The sequence below is a fragment of the Triticum aestivum genome, chromosome 3B (assembly GCF_018294505.1).
Source record: "Triticum aestivum cultivar Chinese Spring chromosome 3B, IWGSC CS RefSeq v2.1, whole genome shotgun sequence".
Taxonomy (NCBI): domain Eukaryota; kingdom Viridiplantae; phylum Streptophyta; class Magnoliopsida; order Poales; family Poaceae; genus Triticum; species Triticum aestivum.
This window is the reverse complement of record NC_057801.1, coordinates 189,170,529-189,190,395: the sequence shown is the minus strand read 5'-3', so window position 1 is coordinate 189,190,395 and position 19,867 is coordinate 189,170,529. Positions and strand designations below refer to the sequence as shown.

The following is a 19,867-nucleotide window of genomic DNA, read 5'->3' as shown; positions in this document are numbered from 1 at the left end:
TACAAAAAAAGAAAAAAAAAACTACCGCGGGCAACCACCGCCGTCTCCCTCGCCGCTCGCCTCGCCGCCCGCCCACGCAGTTCTACATGCCGAGGAGGCTGTAGAACCGCGTGTAGTCACCGCCGTCGTCGTCATCGTCGTCGTCGTCGTCGCCGCCCCCGCCTACGCCTCCGCCGTCCCTGCTGCATCCCTCCACCGGTTGGCGCGGCGGGTTGGACGGTCCGGGGGCGTCGTCGTCGTCGTCGTCGTCGCTGTCGAGGACCACGACGTCGTACTCGTCCTCGCGCCCACGTTTGCGGGCGGCGATCTCCTCTAGGGCCCGGCGCTGCCGGACCATCTCGTCGCGGAGGTAGTCGTCCCGCGCCCACCGCATGGTGTCCTCGTCGGAGAAGCCGCGTCGGGCTATCTCCTCGTACTCTGCGGGGAGGCCGGGCTCCGGCTTGGGCTCGACGAGGACGAAGCGGCCGGTGGGTGGAGAGGCGTTGGCGCCGATGCAGACGCCGGAGCTGCGGGTGCGCGCGCTGACCGGCGTGCCCTGGGGCTCCGGCTTGACGGGGCGGAGGCAGGGCGAGCCACCGGACGAGGAGGAGGACCCCCCGGTATCCATGCGCCTCGGGGTCCAGGAGCTTCCCCAGCGGCGTGAGAAGGAAGGGGGAGCGGGGTACTCGAGGCGCGGCGTGTTGCCGCCCTCGATGTACTCGAGGACGGCCTCCAACGTGCGCCCAGGCACGCCCCACCACCGACGCCGGCCGGCGGCGTTGAGCCTGCCGGAGGGCACGACGGCGTTGGTAGCCTCGAGCTGCTGGGCGTGACGGCGGCGGAAGTAAGGGTCCCAGAGCGGGCTGTCGGGGACGTACCGTGGCCCCTCCCTCGCCGCACGCGGCAGGTTCGAGCGGATGCGTGCGATCTCCGCACGCCGCGTCGCGCCGGTAGGTACCGGGGGCACCGGCACGCCGCCCGCGCTGATCCTCCACGCCCCGGGCACCCGCATGTCCGGCGGGACCGGGTACTCGGCCTCGTAAAGGAGGTGAGCCTCGTCTTCATGAAGATGGCGGCGGCCGAAGCCGTTCGCCGCCGCGCCGTCGCCTGGGAAGCGCTCGGCCATGGGTGTGAACTGGAGACGGTGAAAGAGAGGAGAGGAGAGGGAGGAACGACGATGGCGGGAGAGTGTGAGTCGCCGAGTGCGCCGGGGCGCGTCATATATAGGCCGAGGCGCGCGTGCCACCGTGTGTACGCGTGGCGGGCGAGGGAGGGCGAGGGACGCGCGTCGTCCGGTCTTCACTGCGCCGCCCGTGAGGCATCAATGGTGTAGGCTGACCGGCGCGGCAACGCGCGACAGCTTTGGCATTGATTCGCCGCGGGAAACGAGGCGATGAGGACGACGAAGGGCCGAGAAGAGAGCCGTGTCGCTGACGCGGCGGGACCGCGGCTTTTTCGCGCCAAAACAGTTCGCCCGGCGCCCCCGGGCGCCCCCCAGCACGCCGGGTTCGGGCTGGGTCCGCCGGCGCTATTTTCGGCCCAAGCCGGCAAAAATCGGGCTCCTGGGGACGCGACTGGACCGTTTTTTCGGCGCCGGGTGAAAAAAATGCCTGGGGAGGCCTTCCTGGGGGCGCGACTGGAGATGCCCTAACATGCTGCTCTTGGAGACGCTGAGGCTGTACGCCCCCTAGGCTATCTGCAGAGGAAGACCGCCTCCGACACCGTGCTCGCAAACATCATGGTGCCCAAAGGAACAATGATAACGATCCCGCTGATGATGCTGCACCGGGACAAAGAGGTCTGGGGCGCCGACGCCGATGAGTTCAACCCCATGAGGTTCGAAAACGGCGTCTCGAGTGCCGCTAAGCATTCCAATGCGCTCCTGGCATTCTCATATGGGCCGAGAATCTGTGCCGGGCAGAATTTCGCCATGGTCGAGGTGTAGACCGTGATAGCCATGATTGTCAAGAGGTTTTCCTTTTTTTTGAGAACACCATTATAACTTTATTTAAACAATGTTTGTAGGGATACAAGCTATAGGTGGGGGTGAGGTGAGCCAAACATGGCGCCCACTCTCGAGAGAAGTAGCAGCTTTCACTAGACTATGTGCTTCAATATTGCATGCTCGATTTTCATGACTAATGGACACCTCCTGGAACAACACCTTTTTCGCGAGAATCTCCTTGATGATTACGGCATAACTGCATGGGTTATCCTCCTTGATGTTGTGAACCACTTGTAGACAATCCGTAGCAATTTGTAACTATGAGAGGTTTAGATCAAGAGCTAGCGACATTGCCTCACTGCATGCAATGGCTTCAAGTGTCGATGGATGTGTAAGACCTTCAAAAACAATTGAGGATGCGCCCAGGAAGGTACCTGTCACATTACGGCAAATTGCACTTACAGCTCCCTTCCGTTCTCGTCTGTCTATACCTCCGTCAACATATATTTTGGCACTTCCCACAGCAGGAGCTTGCTAGCCGCCCCGGGCAGGCCTACGGGGTTGGCTGGGCTGGTTAGACTTCTTGACTGGTAGCCCTTCAAGCTCTGACAGAAAACGCTGGATAAAGGAGAACGTCGATAGCGGACTCTGAAATTGTTGCTCGTGAATCACTTTCCGGCGAGCCCACCAAATGGACCATAGTGTTATCAGGACCTTCACAACTTCCGCATGTGATGCTACTTCGATTATATTGAACAACCACAACTTAGGATCTTCCTGATCACATGACTGAACGAGATTCACAACATCATCATCCATCAGTGACCATACTGCTTTCGCCATGTTATAGTCTATGAGCGAATGGTGCCACGAATCTTCAGCTGCATTGCAAATAGAACAAGTCGCCTCCTGCGCCATGTTTTGAGATAGCCTTACATCACCCGTCGGGAGGGACACATGAGCAAGTCGCCAAGCAAAATTTTTAACTTTAGAAGGAACCTTGATGCCCCATAAATCAAACCATTGCCGGCGATTTCTTTCAAGGTCGGACGGCCCGGTCGGTGCTCGAGCCAGTCCTCTCTTTGTCACTTCGTCTCCACTAGTAGCCGGTAGGCTGAGCGGACAAAAAATCGTCCAGAGTGCTCATAGTGCCATGCCCAGGTATCCGGCAAGTTCATTGAACTTAGCGGGATGTTTAGCACCACGTCCGCATCAGGTGGGATCATATGCTCTCGTACAGCCTCTATGTTCCATGCATGCACGGTTTGGTTAATTAATTCACTAACAAACTCTGGCGGTGTTGCACTCCTTGCACAAATCAGCTGTAGCTTATGGTCGCATGGGAGCCAGTTATCAAAAAACTGTGTCTCTTTTCCATCACCAATTCTCCGGATTACGGCCAGCTTCAACACATCCCTACCTTCGCAGATGGACCTTCAGACGGTCGAAGGGCGTGAGCCAATAACAGCAATTAGGATATTTCCTTCAGGAAAATAGACATCCTTTAAAACTTGGGCACTGATGGAATCTGGGTTAGTTAACATTCGCCATGCTTGTCGAGCCAATAACGCGAGATTGAAGAGCTCAATGTCCCGGAAGCCTAGACCACCATCTCGTTTCATCCTAGTCATCTCGTCCCACGAAACCCATGCTGTTTTGCGCTCACCGTCCTTGCAGCCCCACCAAAATTTTCTAAGCAAAGAATTTATATGCTCGCAAAGACCTCGAGGTAATTTGAAGCACGCCATCGAATAGGTGGGTATCGCCTGAGCCACCGACTTGATCAAGATTTCTTTCCCTCCACAAGATAAAGCCTTCTCCATCCACCCTCTTACACGAGCCCAAACTCTATCCTTGAGATATTTGAAAACTCCATTCTTAGATCTACCCACGGACGAGGGCAATCCCAAGTATTTCTCCGCTAGTGATTCATTTTGGACCCCAAGGAGTCCCTTAATCTGCCCACGGGTTGCGTCAGAACAACCTTTTCCAAAGAAAATTGAAGATTTGTCCATGTTTATCCTTTGTCCTGACGCCTGACAATAGATGTCCAGAGAATCCTTAATTTGCTGGGCTCCCACTTCATTGGCTTTGACGAATAAAATGCTATCATCTGCAAAAGGCAAGTGATTAATACATGGTGCAGTGGGGGCCACTTTGATCCCAGCAACATCATCAGTGATATTTCGGCCCTTCAAAATACATGATAATCCTTCAGCCGCTAGCAAGAATAGATACGGTGAAATAGGGTCACCCTGCCGGAGTCCCCTAGATGGCTTAAATTCTTCCAACTTGCCTCCATTAAACAACACTGAGAAAGACACCGAAGATACGCAACTCATAATCAGTTCAACCCAAATAGCATTGAAACCCAGCTTGACCATAACTTTCTTCAAGTATGCCCACTCTACGTGGTCATAGGCCTTCATCATGTCGAGCTTGAGAGCACAAAAAGTATTTTTCTTCCCCCTCTTGACTTTCATATAGTGTAAACATTCATAGGCAGTGATCACGTTGTTAGTAATGAGTCTACCTGGCACGAAGGCAGATTGCTCCATAGAAATAATTTCCGGAAGGATGAGCTTCAGACGATTAGCCAGTACTTTTGAGACAATTTTATATATCACGTTGCACAAGCTAATAGGTCGAAACTGAGACAAAAGTGTCGGTTTTGATACCTTAGGGATGATAACAATGAAGGTTTTGTTTATCTCTTCCGGAGAATCCTCACCATTGAGAATCCGTAATACTATGCTAGTCACCTCTTCACGACAAATATCCCAATTTTTCTGAAAAAAGTGTGCCGGGAGGCCATCCGGGCCTGGGGCTTTGGTTGGGAACATTTGAAAGAATGCCTCCTTAACTTCTTGTTCACAAAACGGGGCATTAAGTTGTTGATTCATCTCCGCCGAAACTCTACAAGGGATATGCGATAGAACCTCTTCCATACCCACTGTTCCTTCAGACGCATACAAGTTTTTATAGAAATCTGATGTCATCTGGCCAAGCTCATCCTGGTCTTCACAAACAGTGCCATTAGCACGGGTGAGCTTGTCAACTCGGTTCTTCCTTCGGCGCACCGAGTGTCGTGGTTCTAAGCCTGACAGTAGAGTGGGGGGTAGGTATGGAGAGGCAAGGTCCTAGCTATGGAGAGGTTGTAAGCACAAAGGATGTACGAGTTCAGGCCCTTCTCGGAAGAAGTAACAGCCCTACGTCTCGGAGCCCGGAGGCGGTCGAGTGGATTATGAATGTATGAATTACAAGGTGCCGAACCCCTCTGCCTGTGGAGGAGGGTGGCTTATATAGAGTGCGCCAGGACCCTAGCCAGCCCACGCAGGAGAGGGTTTAAGGTGAGTTAAGTCTGGGGCGTTACTGGTAACGCCCCACATAAAGTGCCTTTACTATCATAAAGTCTACTTGATTACAGGCCGTTGCAGTGCAGAGTGCCTCTTGACCTCCTGGTGGTCGAGTGAGTCTTCGTGGTCGAGTCCTTTAGGCCAGTCGAGTGAATCCTCGTTGGTCGACTGGAAGGCGACCTCTTCTAAGGATGTCCTAGGGTAAGTTACTTGGATCAGGTCCATGACCCTACCCTAGGTACATAACCCCATCATTAGCCCCCGAATGGATTGAGGCTTCGAGTGAAGAAGGAGTCGATGTCATTTCCGATTGACCTTTGCGCTCTAGTTGTGCGCTGTTCTGGACCAAAGAATCTCTTCGTTGACAGGGAGCAATTTGCCTTCAGTCGACTCGATCCATTCTGTTTTTGCATCGAGTGATCTTTCGGGCTTCGACGATCTCCGAGCGACGGATCGCCGGAAACACCGCGTCTGACAGACTGATTTGTTGCTCGCGGATTCCGCGGGATGCGAAATTTGGGGGCGCGCGCGAAGCGGGGCGGACCGCGGCGTTCGGATGGGACGGGGCATAGATGCCTCGATCTCTGCGCCGCCTTTTTCGCCACGTATCCAGCCTGCATAACTGCTCTCAGATATGATTAGATCGACCGGGCCCACATGTCAGCCACTCGGAAGGGACCTTATAAATGCGCCCGGCGAGGATTTCTGTGCTGCGCCCCAGCATTCTCCCTCTCTCTCTGCTTCCTTCTTCCCAGCTTAGCGTGCTCGCTCTCGCCCCCGCACCACTTCCCTTCGCGCATCTCTCCGGCGACCATGGCCAAGGAGAAGACGGCGGCGCTGGAGCGCGCCAAGAAGGCGTCGGCGTCGGAGAAGGTGAAGGGGAGATCCACCAGCCGCGGAGGGTCCTCGTCCAGATCCCGCCTGCCGAAGGGCTGGGTCCAAGGAGACTGGATCCAGTCGACCATCACAGAGAAGGACCTCCTCGACATGGCCAACGAGGGCTTGATCCCTCACGGAGCTGCGAGGTTGCCGGGGAAGGAGTGGCAGCCACAGCCAGAAGAGGGTGAGTGTGTGCTTTTGGCCACTCATGTTGATCGTGGGTTTTCCTTGCCGCCAAGTATTTTCTTCCGTGGCTTCTTGAATTTCTTTGGAGCGCAGCTTCACCACTTTACCCCAAACTCCATTGCCTATCTTGCTGCATTCGTGTCCATGTGTGAGGGTTTCTTGGGCTGTCGACCGCACTGGGGTTTGTTCAAACATATATTCACGTGTCGCTCTCAGACCGTGAAGAAGGCGAGCCCAGGTGATGAGAGAACCCGAGTCGTCCAAATGTGTGGGGGCCTGGGGATCCAGGTAAGGAATAAGAGCACCTTCCCGCCCATGACCTTTCCCGAGTCCGTCAGAGGCTGGCAGTCGACTTGGTTCTACTGCCAGGTCCAGTCGACGCCAGGGCAGTCGAGTGGACTCCCTTCGTTTACCATGGACCGAGTGAACAAGCCCTCCCCTCTGAAGCTGATTCCGGAGGAGAAAGCCGACGTGAAGATGTTGATGGAGCGCGTGGTGCAGTTGGTTCGGGAGGGGGTGACGGGCATGGATCTTCTGGAGGTCTTCCTCAGGCGTCGCATCCAACCCCTTCAATTCCGGAGCCACTGCATGTGGTTGTACTGTGGGACCGAAGACGAGACTAGAGTCCATCCAGAAGCAGTCGACGACGTCACTCTGGAAAGATGGATGGTAGCCGTTACCGGAAACAAGGACAACCCGCGCGGAGCCAGAAGGATTCCTCCACTCGACCACAACAGCGACCCAAACAAGGTACACTTGCTCTGCTCTCCACTGCGCCCTTGTCGTATTCATTTCTGTTAACCCTGCCGACTGGTCGACTGATCCTTGTTTGGGCATCTGCTAGGCCCTCACCGAGCTGTACTCGATGCCCAATGGGGCACAAGCTTCGACTGAGGAAGGCGAGGCGAGCGGGGGCGAGAGCCAGGAAGAGGAGGAATGGGACTCGGATGTTGCAGAGGATGATGACGACGATGATGATGATGACGGCGATGAAGACGACGTCGAGGACGAGGAAGAAGAGGAGGAGGAGGTCATACCACCGCGCTCAGAAAGGCGGTCGAAGCTTGTCCACGACCCTTCGACCGAACGTGGTAAGGGGGTTGCGACCGCCACTCAGTCGACCAAGCGCCCTCGGACCACCTCTCCGGTGCCGACTGAAAAGGCGCCGAAGCAGCCCAGGGCGGCCCCGTCGAAGCCGATCAAGCTCTTGCCGAAGATGAAGGTGTCCATCCCTACCATATCAGGGTAACCGTGCTGCTCATATTTTCTTATTCTGTGTGAACTTTATCTCTGGTCGACGCTGAAGTTAGTCGACTGATCCTTTGGAGTTGCAGTGCTGCTACTTCTGAAACCTCGGCCCGGGCTGATGACCACGAGATGGAGGATGCAGCAACTTCGAACCCAGGTACTGTATTCTTAACATCGTTCTTAGTCGACTGACTCGCGATCTCTGATCCTGATTCTTCTCCGCAGCTCCACCCAATACTGTTATCAATCTCCCTGATGACGACGAGGATGAAGAACCACTGGCACGCAAAAGGAGTCGGAAAGCGTCCGCCAGTAAGGTGCCTCAGGATGTGACGGCGCCTGAGATTCTGACTGTGGAAGAAGAGAACACCACTCGACACACGGTGTCCTTCGCAAATCCACTGACGAGTGCTCAGCAGCCCTCCCTCTTCACGACGCACCACGTCCCAGAGGACCAGGCTGGCGCAGCGAAGGAGGCAATACGCCAGGCGGGACTCATGATGGAGCAGCTGAAGACCATCCGGGACGCGAGCCAGGCAGCTTATGACGCCAGCTCTGCCCTCCAAAGCAATGTCCAGGTCAGTCGACCGCTGTTTGTTCTGTTGGATATGCTACCAAAAACTTTTCTTTTCCGGAATTTATAGTAATCACCCACTGGGTGTGTCGAATAAACTCCGTGTTAGCGGGGGCACGCTGAGTGCACCCGCTGGGTGTAGTCCCCAAGGCTAAGGTCGACTGCTGGCAGTCGGCCTTAGGCTTTATGATGTCAATCTTTCTGTCAGTTGACTGGTCGACTGGATTTCACAAACCGGTGGGGGCACGCTGAGTGCACCCACTGGGTGTCGTCCCCAAGGCTAAGGTCGACTGCTGGCAGTCGGCCTTAGGCTTTATAATGTCAATCTTTCTGTCAGTTGACTGGTCGACTGGATTTCACAAACCGGTGGGGGCACGCTGAGTGCACCCACTGGGTGTAGTCCCCGAGACTGTGGTCGACTGCTTGCAGTTGATCACAGTCTTAGAGAATGCATCTCGCACACTTTTTTTTTTGAGGTCGACTGGTCGACTTTGTCTTCAACAGGATTAGTGGGGGCACGCTGAGTGCACCCACTGGGTGTAGTCCCCGAGACTACGGTCGAATGCTTGTATTCGGCTGTAGTCTTAGAAACGTGTGTTTTTCCCTTTTTCACTCGGAAGTGAATTATATTTGACACTTAGTCGATTGGTTCTTCGCAGAACTCTTGTGATCTTGTGGCTCGCTACTCAGAGCTGGAACACAAGCATACTCAAGTCGAGCTGAGCTTGAAGCTAGTTCAGGAGAAGCTGACAAAGGCAAAGGAGGAGACCGAAGGTATGTTTGGTGAGACCCTGACGACTGCTTTTCCCCTTGCTTGTTTCAAAATCTGATCTTGCTGTAACTTGTAGGTAAGGTAAGGGAGGCCCAGCAGAAGAAAGACCTTGAGCTAGCTGAGAAGATCAAGCTTGCCGACGAGAAGTTAGCTTCAGTCACCAAGCTTGAACAAGACAATACCAATCTGAAAGCTGCTCTTGGGATTGCCAACAAGGAGGTCAGTCGACTGAAAACTGATAAAGCTGCACTGACCGACCAAGTCAGCAAACTGACTGGGAAGAAAACTGATCTAGAGGCCTTCCTGAGTGGACTTGCCAAGAAGCTGTTTCTTATGCTTGAAGGTAAACCTCTATGCTTGGCAAACATTTCCAATTGTGATTTTTCCATTCGACCATCCTCTTGACTTAGTGACCACCCTTGCAGAATTTTGTCAAAACTTTGAAGAAGAAACCAGCCGACTGGAGCCAAACCTTGACCCCATCAATTCTCCGGTGAACGACGAAGTTGCCATGGATGTTTTCCGACTGGAGTCTCGTGTTGCAGCTGTCGTGGACTATCTCGCAAGGCTGAAGGCCGCCACATCTCGCATCGATTCGACGCTCTGGCCTGAGGAGACACTTTAGAATGACCTTGAGTCGCTGATGGCCCGCTTGAACACGATCCCTGGTCGAGTGCAGGAGTGGAAGAAGTCCTCGGCTCGGTGTGGTGCAGATGTCGCTCTGTGTCTGGCCCGAGTCCACTGCAAAGATGCGCGAGAAGAGAAGCTGGCGGCCCTTCGGGTGGCCAATACCAAGAAGCACGACTTCAGATCCTTTATGGAAACTTTCCTTGCAGCTGCCACTCGGATCGCCGACGGGATTGACCTTGATGAATTTGTTGCACCTTCCAGCCCTCCACGGGAGGGGTAAAAAACTTCTTCTGGCTCGACGCTTTAAATTTGCCTCGGTATGCCGAGTGAAATTGTAACCGACAAACCTTAACAGGCTTGACGCCTGAGCACTTTCGGTTCCTTTAGATGTCGATTCAAACTTGGATTTGGTGCTTGAATACGATTGCCTTCGGCTCGGAATGTCTTTTGCAGGTTCAAAGCAAGGTGCCAGTGCTGCAATCGACTTATTCTTTAGTCCACTTAGACGAGCACTGGGCTGCAGCTAAGCCCTCCGAATGAGAGGGTTGCTCTCCACTTGGCAGGGTTTTTATACCTTAGGCGAGCGCTTGGACTGCAGCTAAGCTCCCGAGTGAGAGGGTTGCTCTTCACTCGGTAGGATTTTTGTAACTTAGGCGAGCACAGGGCTGCAGCTAAGCCCCCGAGTGAGAGGGTTGCTCTTCACTCGGTAGGATTTTCACAACTTAGGCGAGTGCTTGGACTGCAGCTAAGCCCCCGAGTGAGAGGGTTGCTCTTCACTCGGTAGGATTTTCACAACTTAGGCGAGTGCTTGGACTGCAGCTAAGCCCCCGAGTGAGAGGGTTGCTCTTCACTCGGTAGGATTTTTATAACTTAGGCGAGCACGAGGCTGCAGCTAAGCCTCCGAGTGGAAGGCTGGCTTACCACTCGGTAGGATTTTGATAACTTAGGCGAGCACGAGGCTGCAGCTAAGCCTCCGAGTGAGAGGATTGCTCTTCACTCGGTAGGATTTTCACAACTTAGGCGAGTGCTTGGACTGCAGCTAAGCCCCCGAGTGAGAGGGCTGCTCTTCACTCGGTAGGATTTTGATAACTTAGGCGAAACGGATTCACAGCTAAGCCTCCGAGTGGAAGGCTGGCTTACCACTCGGTAGGATTTTTACAAACTTAGGCGAAACGGATTCGCAGCTAAGTCACCCACTGAGGGGGAATTTTATTGTGGACAAAAATAAAAAGTGACAGAAATTATGGAGGAACTATGACACTATTATTTTGAGGTCCATGAACTACAGAAGTACTTTATTGCCACTCATCCGAGTGATAAAACTTAAGTGTAAAATGGGCGGAGTAGCTCCGCGTTCCAAGCTCGGGGCTCGTCGATATTATGCTCGACGTTGTAAAGACGGTACGCCCCGTTGTGGAGAACCTTGGTGACGATGAAGGGGCCTTCCCAAGAAGGAGCAAGCTTGTGTGGTTTGTGCTGATCCACTCGGAGAACCAAATCCCCTTCCTGGAAGGCTCGACCTCTCACATTTCTAGCGTGGAAACGGCGCAAATCTTGTTGGTAGATGGTCGAACGGATCAGAGCCATCTCCCTTTCTTCCTCTAAAAGGTCGACTGCGTCCTGCCGCGCTTGTTCAGCTTCTGCTTCGTTGTAGATTTCAACTCGAGGAGCATTGTGGAGAAGATCACTCGGCAAGACTGCTTCAGCTCCATAGACCAAGAAGAATGGAGTTCTTCCGGTCGACCGATTAGGCGTGGTCCGCAGTCCCCAGAGTACAGATGGAAGTTCGTCGACCCAAGCTCCAGCCGCGTGTTTGAGATCACGCATCAGTCGAGGCTTCAGTCCCTTGAGAATCAGTCCATTAGCTTGCTCTGCTTGTCCATTCGACTGCGGATGGGCGACTGATGCGTAGTCGACCCGTGTGCCCTGGGAGTCGCAGAAAGCTCTGAATTCCTCTGAGTCAAAGTTCGACCCATTATCCGTAATGATGCTGTGCGGGACTCCATATCTGAATATTAGTTCCCTGATGAAGCTAACAGCAGTACCGGTGTCAAGGCTCTTGATTGGTTTAGCCTCGATCCACTTGGTGAACTTGTCGACTGCCACCAGTACATGCGTGAAGCCACTTCGTCCTGTTCTCAAAGGACCGATCATGTCCAGCCCCCAAACTGCAAAAGGCCAGACGAGTGGGATGGTCTTCAAAGCTGACGCAGGCTTGTGCGACATATTCGAGTAGAACTGACATCCCTCGCACTTATCTACTATCTCTTTAGCCATCTCATTCGCCTTGGGCCAGTAAAATCCGGCTCGGTATGCTTTGGCCACGATGGTCCGAGAGGACGCATGATGACCACAGGTCCCCGAGTGAATATCATTGAGGATGAGTCGACCTTCTTCTGGTGTTATGCACTTCTGACCGACTCCAGTCGCGCTTTCTCTGTATAATTGTCCTTTGATTATGGTAAAGGCCTTAGATCGACGGACGATCTGTCGAGCCTCTTCCTCATCCTCCGGAAGCTCTTTCCTCAAGATATATGCGACATACGGAATCGTCCAGTCGGGAATGACCACCAAAACCTCCATGATCAAGTCGACCACCGCTGGGACTTCAACTTCAGTCGGATCTGTGGCGCTCTTGGGCTGCGGAGTTTCTTCGGTGAAAGGATCTTCTTTGACTGACGGAGTGTGTATATGTTCCAAGAACACACCACTCGGAATGGCTTCTCTCTTGGAACCTATCTTTGCTAGATCATCAGCTGCTTGATTTTTCAGTCGGGGTATATGATGGAGCTCCAACCCCTCGAACTTCTTCTCCAGCTTCCTCACTGCACTGCAGTATCCAGTCATGGCTGGGCTTCTCACGTCCCACTCTTTCATCACCTGATTGACCACTAAATCCGAGTCGCCATAGACCATTAGGCGACGGACGCCGAGTGAAATGGCCATGCGCAACCCATATAGGAGGGCCTCATATTCTGCCTCATTGTTGGAGGAATCAAAGTGAATCTGGAGCACATATCTGAGCTTATCTCCTCTGGGGGAAACCAGGACAACCCCAGCACCGGAACCATTCAACATCTTAGAGCCATCGAAAAACATGGTCCAATGCTCCGAGTGAACTTCAGTCGGCTGCTGTTGTTCAATCCACTCGGCGAGGAAATCTGCTATCGCCTGGGACTTAATGGCTTTCTTTGCCTCAAACTTGATATCAAGGGGAAGAAGTTCAATCGCCCATTTGGCCACTCGACCAGTTGCATCGCTGACGACTGTGATGGAATGGTCAGAGAAATAATGAGCAACCTTCTTTGTGGTCATGTATATTCCATACACAAGCTTCTGATAATGAGGATATCTCTGCTTGGATGGAGTCAAGACTTCAGACAAATAGTACACTGGGCGCTGAACTTTGAGAGCTTTTCCTTCTTCTTCCCGCTCGACCGTTAGCACAGTACTGACGACTTGTCCTGTGGCTGCGATGTAGAGCAACAGAGGCTCTTTGCTGATTGGAGCAGCAAGCACCGGCTGGGTGGAGAGCAGAGCTTTTAGCTCGGCAAACGCTGCATCAGCTTCTGGAGTCCACTCGAACTTGTCAGCCTTCTTCATCAGTCGATAAAGAGGCAGTGCCTTTTCACCGAGTCGTGAGATGAATCGACTTAATGCGGCCAAGCATCCAGTAAGCTTCTGGACATCGTGCACTCGCACAGGGCGTTTCATTCGGAGAATAGTGCCAATCTTCTCTGGGTTAGCGTCGATTCCCCGTTCGGAAACGAGAAAACCAAGTAACTTGCCACCAGGAACTCCAAATGTGCACTTTGATGGATTGAGCTTGATATCATACCTTCTGAGGTTGGCAAATGTTTCGGCAAGGTCAGCGAGCAGGTCGGAACCTTTTCGTGACTTGACAACAATATCATCCATATAAGCTTCCACATTCCGACTGATTTGGGTGAGTAGACACTTCTGAATCATTCGCATAAATGTGGCTCCGGCATTCTTGAGGCCGAATGGCATGGTGATATAGCAGAAGCACCCGAATGGAGTGATGAAAGCTGTTTTTACCTCATCGGGCCCGTACAGACGGATCTGGTGGTACCCGGAGTAAGCATCTAAAAAAGACAACCTCTCGCATCCCGCGGTCGAGTCAACAATTTGATCTATGCGAGGGAGAGGAAAGTGATCTTTCGGGCAGGCCCGGTTGATGTGCTTGAAATCAATGCACATTCGGAGCGACTTGTCCTTCTTAGGAACCATGACGACATTAGCGAGCCACTCGGAGTGGTATATCTCTCGGATAAATCCTGCCGCCAACAGTCGAGCCACTTCTTCACCGATGGCCTTTCTCTTCTGGACGGCGGACTGCCGAAGATGCTCTTTGATTGGTTTTGCAGACGAGTCGACTCTTAGGCGATGCTCAGCCAGTCCCCTGGGAACACCTGGCATGTCAGCGGGCTTCCATGCAAAAATGTCCCAGTTCTCACGGAGGAACTGGATGAGCGCTTCTTCCTATTTTGGGTCGAGTGTTGTGGAGATGCGGGTCGGAGCTGCTTCGGGGTCGGTCGGGTGAATGTGAACAGGCTTCGTCTCACCGGACGACTGGAATGCAGACTCTGTGGCGGGCTTCTTGGATCGCAGCAAGTCACTCGGATCTGCGTTTTGCTTGTATTCTTCGAACTCGACCGCTGTCACTTGGGAATCGGCAATCTTGGAGCCCTTCTGAAAGCACTCCTCTGCCTTTTTCCTATCACCGGTGACAGTGATCACACCTTTGGGACCGGGCATCTTCAATTTGAGGTACACATAACATGGTCGAGCCATGAACCGTGCATAGGCTGGTCTCCCCAAAATGGCATGATATGCACTTTGAAAATCCACGACCTCAAACGTCAACTTTTCTTTGCGAAAATGCTTCGAATCACCAAACACTACGTCCAAAGCTATCTGGCCGAGTGACTCGGCCTTCTTCCCTGGTATAACTCCATGGAAGCTCATGTTACTAGTGCTCAGTCGGGACATCGGAATGCCCATACCTTTCAATGTGTCCGCATACAATAAGTTCAGCCCACTTCCACCATCCATCAGCACCTTTGTTAGTCGAGTGCCTTCGACAACTGGATCGACCACCAAAGCTTGCCTCCCGGGGGTGGCAATATGAGTCGGGTGATCAGATTGGTCGAATGTGATGGGTGTTTGAGACCACTTCAGATAATTTGCCTTTGCTGGGGCAACCATGTTCACCTCTCGGTTAATCACTTTCAGTCGACTTCTGCTTTCCACATCTGCAAAGATCATCAGAGTGGAGTTGATATGCGGGTATCCTCCCTCACTGTCCTCTTTGTCTTCGGCCTTGTCCGACTCCTTCTCCTTGTCCTTAGACTGTTTTCCCTGAAACTGCTAGATCAGGAGTCGACATTGGCGAGTGGTGTGCTTTGGGTAAATGATATTCCCCTCTTCATCTTTCTTCGTGTGAATGTGACACGGCATATCCATCACGTCGTTCCCTTCTTTATCCTTTACCTTCTTGGGGTTCCAGGATCCTTTTGGTTTCCCCTTAAACTTTCCTTGAGTCACGGCCAGAGCCTCTCCAGGAGCTGCCGGTTCAGCCTTCCGCTTCTGTTTCCGACTGGTGTTTCCTTTTTCCGACTGACTCGGCTTGTGCTTGCCGCTTCGGAGTCGGTCTTCTTCTTCGCCGTTGGCGTACTTGGTAGCAATCTCCATCATCCGACTCAAGGTCATGTCACTGGTTCGACCAAATTTCAAACTCAGTTCTCTGTTCTTGACACCATCTTTGAAGGCGCATACTGCCTGATGGTCAGAGACATTTTCCACAGTGTGGTGCAAAGTGATCCACCTCTGAATATACTCTCTGAGAGTCTCATTGGTTTTCTGCACGCAGACTTGCAACTCTGTCAATCCCGCTGGTCGCTTGCAAGTCCCTTCGAACGTTCTGACGAACACTCGGGACAGATCTTCCCAAGTGTAAATGTTGCTAGGAGGCAATTGAGTCAACCATGCCCTGGCAGAACCTTCCAACATGAGGGGCAAATGCTTCATGGCCACCTCGTCGTTCCCACCACCGATCTGAACTGCCACTCGGTAGTCTTCAAGCCAAGTTTCAGGCTTAGACTCACCAGTGAACTTGCTGACTCCTGTTGCCAGCCTGAAATTGGGGGGAATAACAGCGGCTCTGATAGCTCTGCTGAAACATTCAGGACCAGAAACATGTACTCGACTGCTCGTGGGCACATCTCTGTCGAGTGCACCTCGATGGGCTCTGTTCCGGTCGACCAATCCTTGCACGATAATGGATCGCGCGTCGAAGCCTGGCTCTCTGGGGTCAACTGGAACCCTACGCCCTGTACTGTACTGACGCCTATCATCTGGCTGCCGAGGAGCGTAAGACCCACCCCTCGGAGGGGAATAGGGCACTCGACGCCTATCGTCTCGGTCGAGTCTGTCGCCATATTGATCTCGCCGATTCTCACGCCCTTCGCGCCGCGGAGGCGATCTGGGGCTGTGAGCCGACTGAACCGTATTCACAGTGACAGATCGACTGTGAATTCTGTTGCGCGACTGAGACACGGCTGAATTCTGATCTCCTGCTGCCCGGAGCAGATCCCTGATCTGCAGCAAACCTCTGCCAGCTTCCGACTGCGAAGGCTGAATGGACTCTGCTATACGGGTCGCAGCTGCTAAATTCTGAATTGGGGTTCGATATACCTGAGTCGGCGGGAAGAGTTGACGTCGACTGGTGTTGGGAACTCGTTGCCGCGCGCGCTCGTCGAGTGCTCGCTGAAGGTTCTCCAGTCGAGTGCGCTCGGCCAAATTGGCCAGACGCGCCTCCTCCAAGGCACGAGCCTCGGGGGTTTCTCCTGCGATGGGAATACGCAGGGGATCCTCGTTCCTGCGGCGAAGCTCTTCTCTTTGCAGAGAGTCGAGTGGCTCGGGCTGGTACTCTTCGTAGTCTCGTGCAGGGTCGCCGCCGTCACCTGCTCCACCACCACGGGCGAAGCCAGGAGGGCTGTGGGGCCCGTCGACCATCAAGATTTCCGCCGCTGGATCACTGCTTCCGCACTCGGATGCAGTCTCTCCGGAGCCAGTCGACTGATCGAACAAGCCGTAGAGAGATTCGTTGGGCTCGATTGCCGCAACTTGTGTAATGGCCGATTGGCGAGCCACCGCGTGACTCACCCATCGCTGAAGCCTCGACCGGCCTGAGCGCTTGCGCTGGCGGGAGACCGGGAGGGTGGACGATGGAGGAGCCGACCGATACTGGGTCGACGGTTGCCGCAGCAGAACGCCGCGGACACATGCGCGAAAATGCGTCGCACCGCGGACGGGGAGCGCGTCTACGTCGAGTGGAGCCTCCTGGAGCCATGCGGAGTCGTCGGCGATGAAGGTGAGAGTGCCGAGATGGATCTCTTGACCCTTGACCAAAACTCCAGCAGACACCATGATGAGAGTACTCGGAAGAATCGCAACTTCTCCACAAAATCGCTAAAACACCGGCCCCATGGTGGGCGCCAACTGTCGTGGTTCTAAGCCTGACAGTAGAGTGGGGGGTAGGTATGGAGAGGCAAGGTCCTAGCTATGGAGAGGTTGTAAGCACAAAGGATGTACGAGTTCAGGCCCTTCTCGGAAGAAGTAACAGCCCTACGTCTCGGAGCCCGGAGGCGGTCGAGTGGATTATGAATGTATGAATTACAAGGTGCCGAACCCCTCTGCCTGTGGAGGAGGGTGGCTTATATAGAGTGCGCCAGGACCCTAGCCAGCCCACGCAGGAGAGGGTTTAAGGTGAGTTAAGTCTGGGGCGTTACTGGTAACGCCCCACATAAAGTGCCTTTACTATCATAAAGTCTACTTGATTACAGGCCGTTGCAGTGCAGAGTGCCTCTTGACCTCCTGGTGGTCGAGTGAGTCTTCGTGGTCGAGTCCTTTAGGCCAGTCGAGTGAATCCTCGTTGGTCGACTGGAAGGCGACCTCTTCTAAGGATGTCCTAGGGTAAGTTACTTGGATCAGGTCCATGACCCTACCCTAGGTACATAACCCCATCACCGAGGCCTTCCTGTGAAAGAACGCTGTATTATTATCACCCTCCATTAACCACTGGATGCGAGATTGTTGACGCCAAAGGATCTCTTCTCTATAATTCAATTCAACAATGCGTTCTTGAATTTTTAACTCTGCATGCATTGGTCCCGTCCTGCATGGGTCAGCACGCATTGCCTCAAGGTGGCCCTTGAGTTCCCGCAGCTCCTCACGCACTGAACCGAAGGACTACGCACTCCAGGACGTAAACGCAGCCGCAACCACGTCCAATTTCTGCCGTAGCTCCGTGACCGAAGAGCTCTTCGGCCTACTCGACCACGCCTGTTGCAGTATCCTAGAGAATTCTTCGTGACGCTCCCACATCACTTCGTATCGGAACGGACGAGCGATTGCAACTCTCCTATTATTAGCTTCAAGATCATTCATCAACAGTATTGGGAAGTGATCAGATTTTACAGCAGTAAGATAACTCAGAGTAGTAAAAGGAAACATGTTACACCACTCATTGGATGCAAGTGCCCGGTCGAGACGGACACAACAATATTGGCCACCTGTAACCTTCTTGTCAAATGTCTAGTCCATGCCCACGTAGCCAATATCAGCTAACCCGCAGGCATCCACCACCTCTCTAAACTGTTGAATCTGCGTCCATGCTCGATCACTCGGACCCAAGTGTTCTTCCCTGCGGAGCACTTCATTAAAGTCACCGATGCACATCCATGGAAGGTCTCGCTCATCCGCTCGCGGGAACCTCATCATATCCCATGTTCTATATCTTAAGCTTCTATCCGCCTCTCCATACCAACAAGTCAGGCGCCAAGGGTCCTTTCCAACTTCCTGAACCACCATATCAATATGATACTTGGAGTAATTCCTTAGTGTGAGGTCTACCGTGTTCTTCCAGTAGATGCACAGCCCCCCACTCCGTCCAGAACTACCAACTCCATAGGCACTATCAAAGCCAAGTGTACTCGCCAAACCTTCCACACTACAAGAAATATGTCAACTAGTGACCTTTTGCTAGTGACCCTGGAAGAATTGGTCATAAATTTATGACCATTTTAGACCAATAGGTCAAAAGCTGTTGGGGGGCTCCAAACCATCGACCATTCTGGTCAGAAAGGTCATAATGCCATTACAGGAAATGGTCATAAAAGCGGGAAGCACTGTCCACTGCCTCACGCCTAGGTGATAACGACCAATATAACATGGTCACTACACTTGATTTTGAATGAATTAGGATGATTAGGCAGCCACCTCAGCAACCTCGCTTATGTGTCACTGTCTAGGTGTCATTTTTTGTTAAATATTAATATTCAACAATAGATGGGGCACACACTGACATGCAGGACCCATTAGACAGGAGGGGCCGAGTGCTTAATTCGCCCAAAAAATGTGCGCTAGCGGGGACTCAAACCCACGACCTCGCGCTTGCTTCGCTCGCTTGCTACCGCTGGGCTAGAGAGGGACAGTTGCTCATGTGTGGGAACTTATCTATACATTATATAAAACCACAACTCTCTCATATCAGTGACAAGTGGGGCCTTCCGACCAGGTGGGTGGCATCGAACAGAGCAACACTTAGCGTTTTTCTAGGTCTTCCGACTAGGTGGCGGCGGGCGGCAGCGGAAACAAGCAACGGACGAGGGCGGGGCCGGTGGGTGGCGGGCAGGCGGCAGCCGGCGGCCGGGGCTGGCGGCCGAAGCAACCAGTAGGGGCCGCTCGCCTTGCCCATGACCTCGCTGCAGGTGACCTCGCCCACGGCCTCGCGGCGGAAGCAACCAGCAGGGGCGGAGGCGGGGGCGGGGCCGGCAGTGGAGGTAACCAGCAGGGGGCGGAGGCGAGGCAGGGACGTGGAGGCGAAGCAGGGGTGTGGGCGACTGACAAGAACGGCGACCTCGCCGCCGGTGACCTCGCCCACGGCCTCGCCGCTCGCCTTGTCCACGACAGGAGCAGCTTGCCGAGCATGGGGGACTCCTCTCCCCCCTCTCCGCCGCAAGCACACCTCCCGGTATGCACCCCTCTCCCCTCCTTGCCTCTGATTTGCCTCAGATTTGCCTGTGTTGCGCCTCTGATTTGATGTAGGTTTGTTGTAAGCTTGGAAAAATCTGTTGGAAATGTCATTGATGAATTTGGTAGAAATTGTGAAGAGAATTTCTGTTGATGAAGTTATTAGGAGAATTGTTGTTGATGACATTGTTAAGAATTCTTTTGGAATTCAGTCAATTATTACTGGTAAATTACGTTGTCAG

The 19,867-nt window shown here is 53.3% G+C and overlaps 1 pseudogene; it reads left to right on the top strand.

Annotated features, from left to right (window-relative positions):
• LOC123067445 (cytochrome P450 709B2-like) overlaps window positions 1-19,867 on the top strand; it is a 35,774-nt pseudogene that overhangs the window by 3,154 nt on the left and 12,753 nt on the right.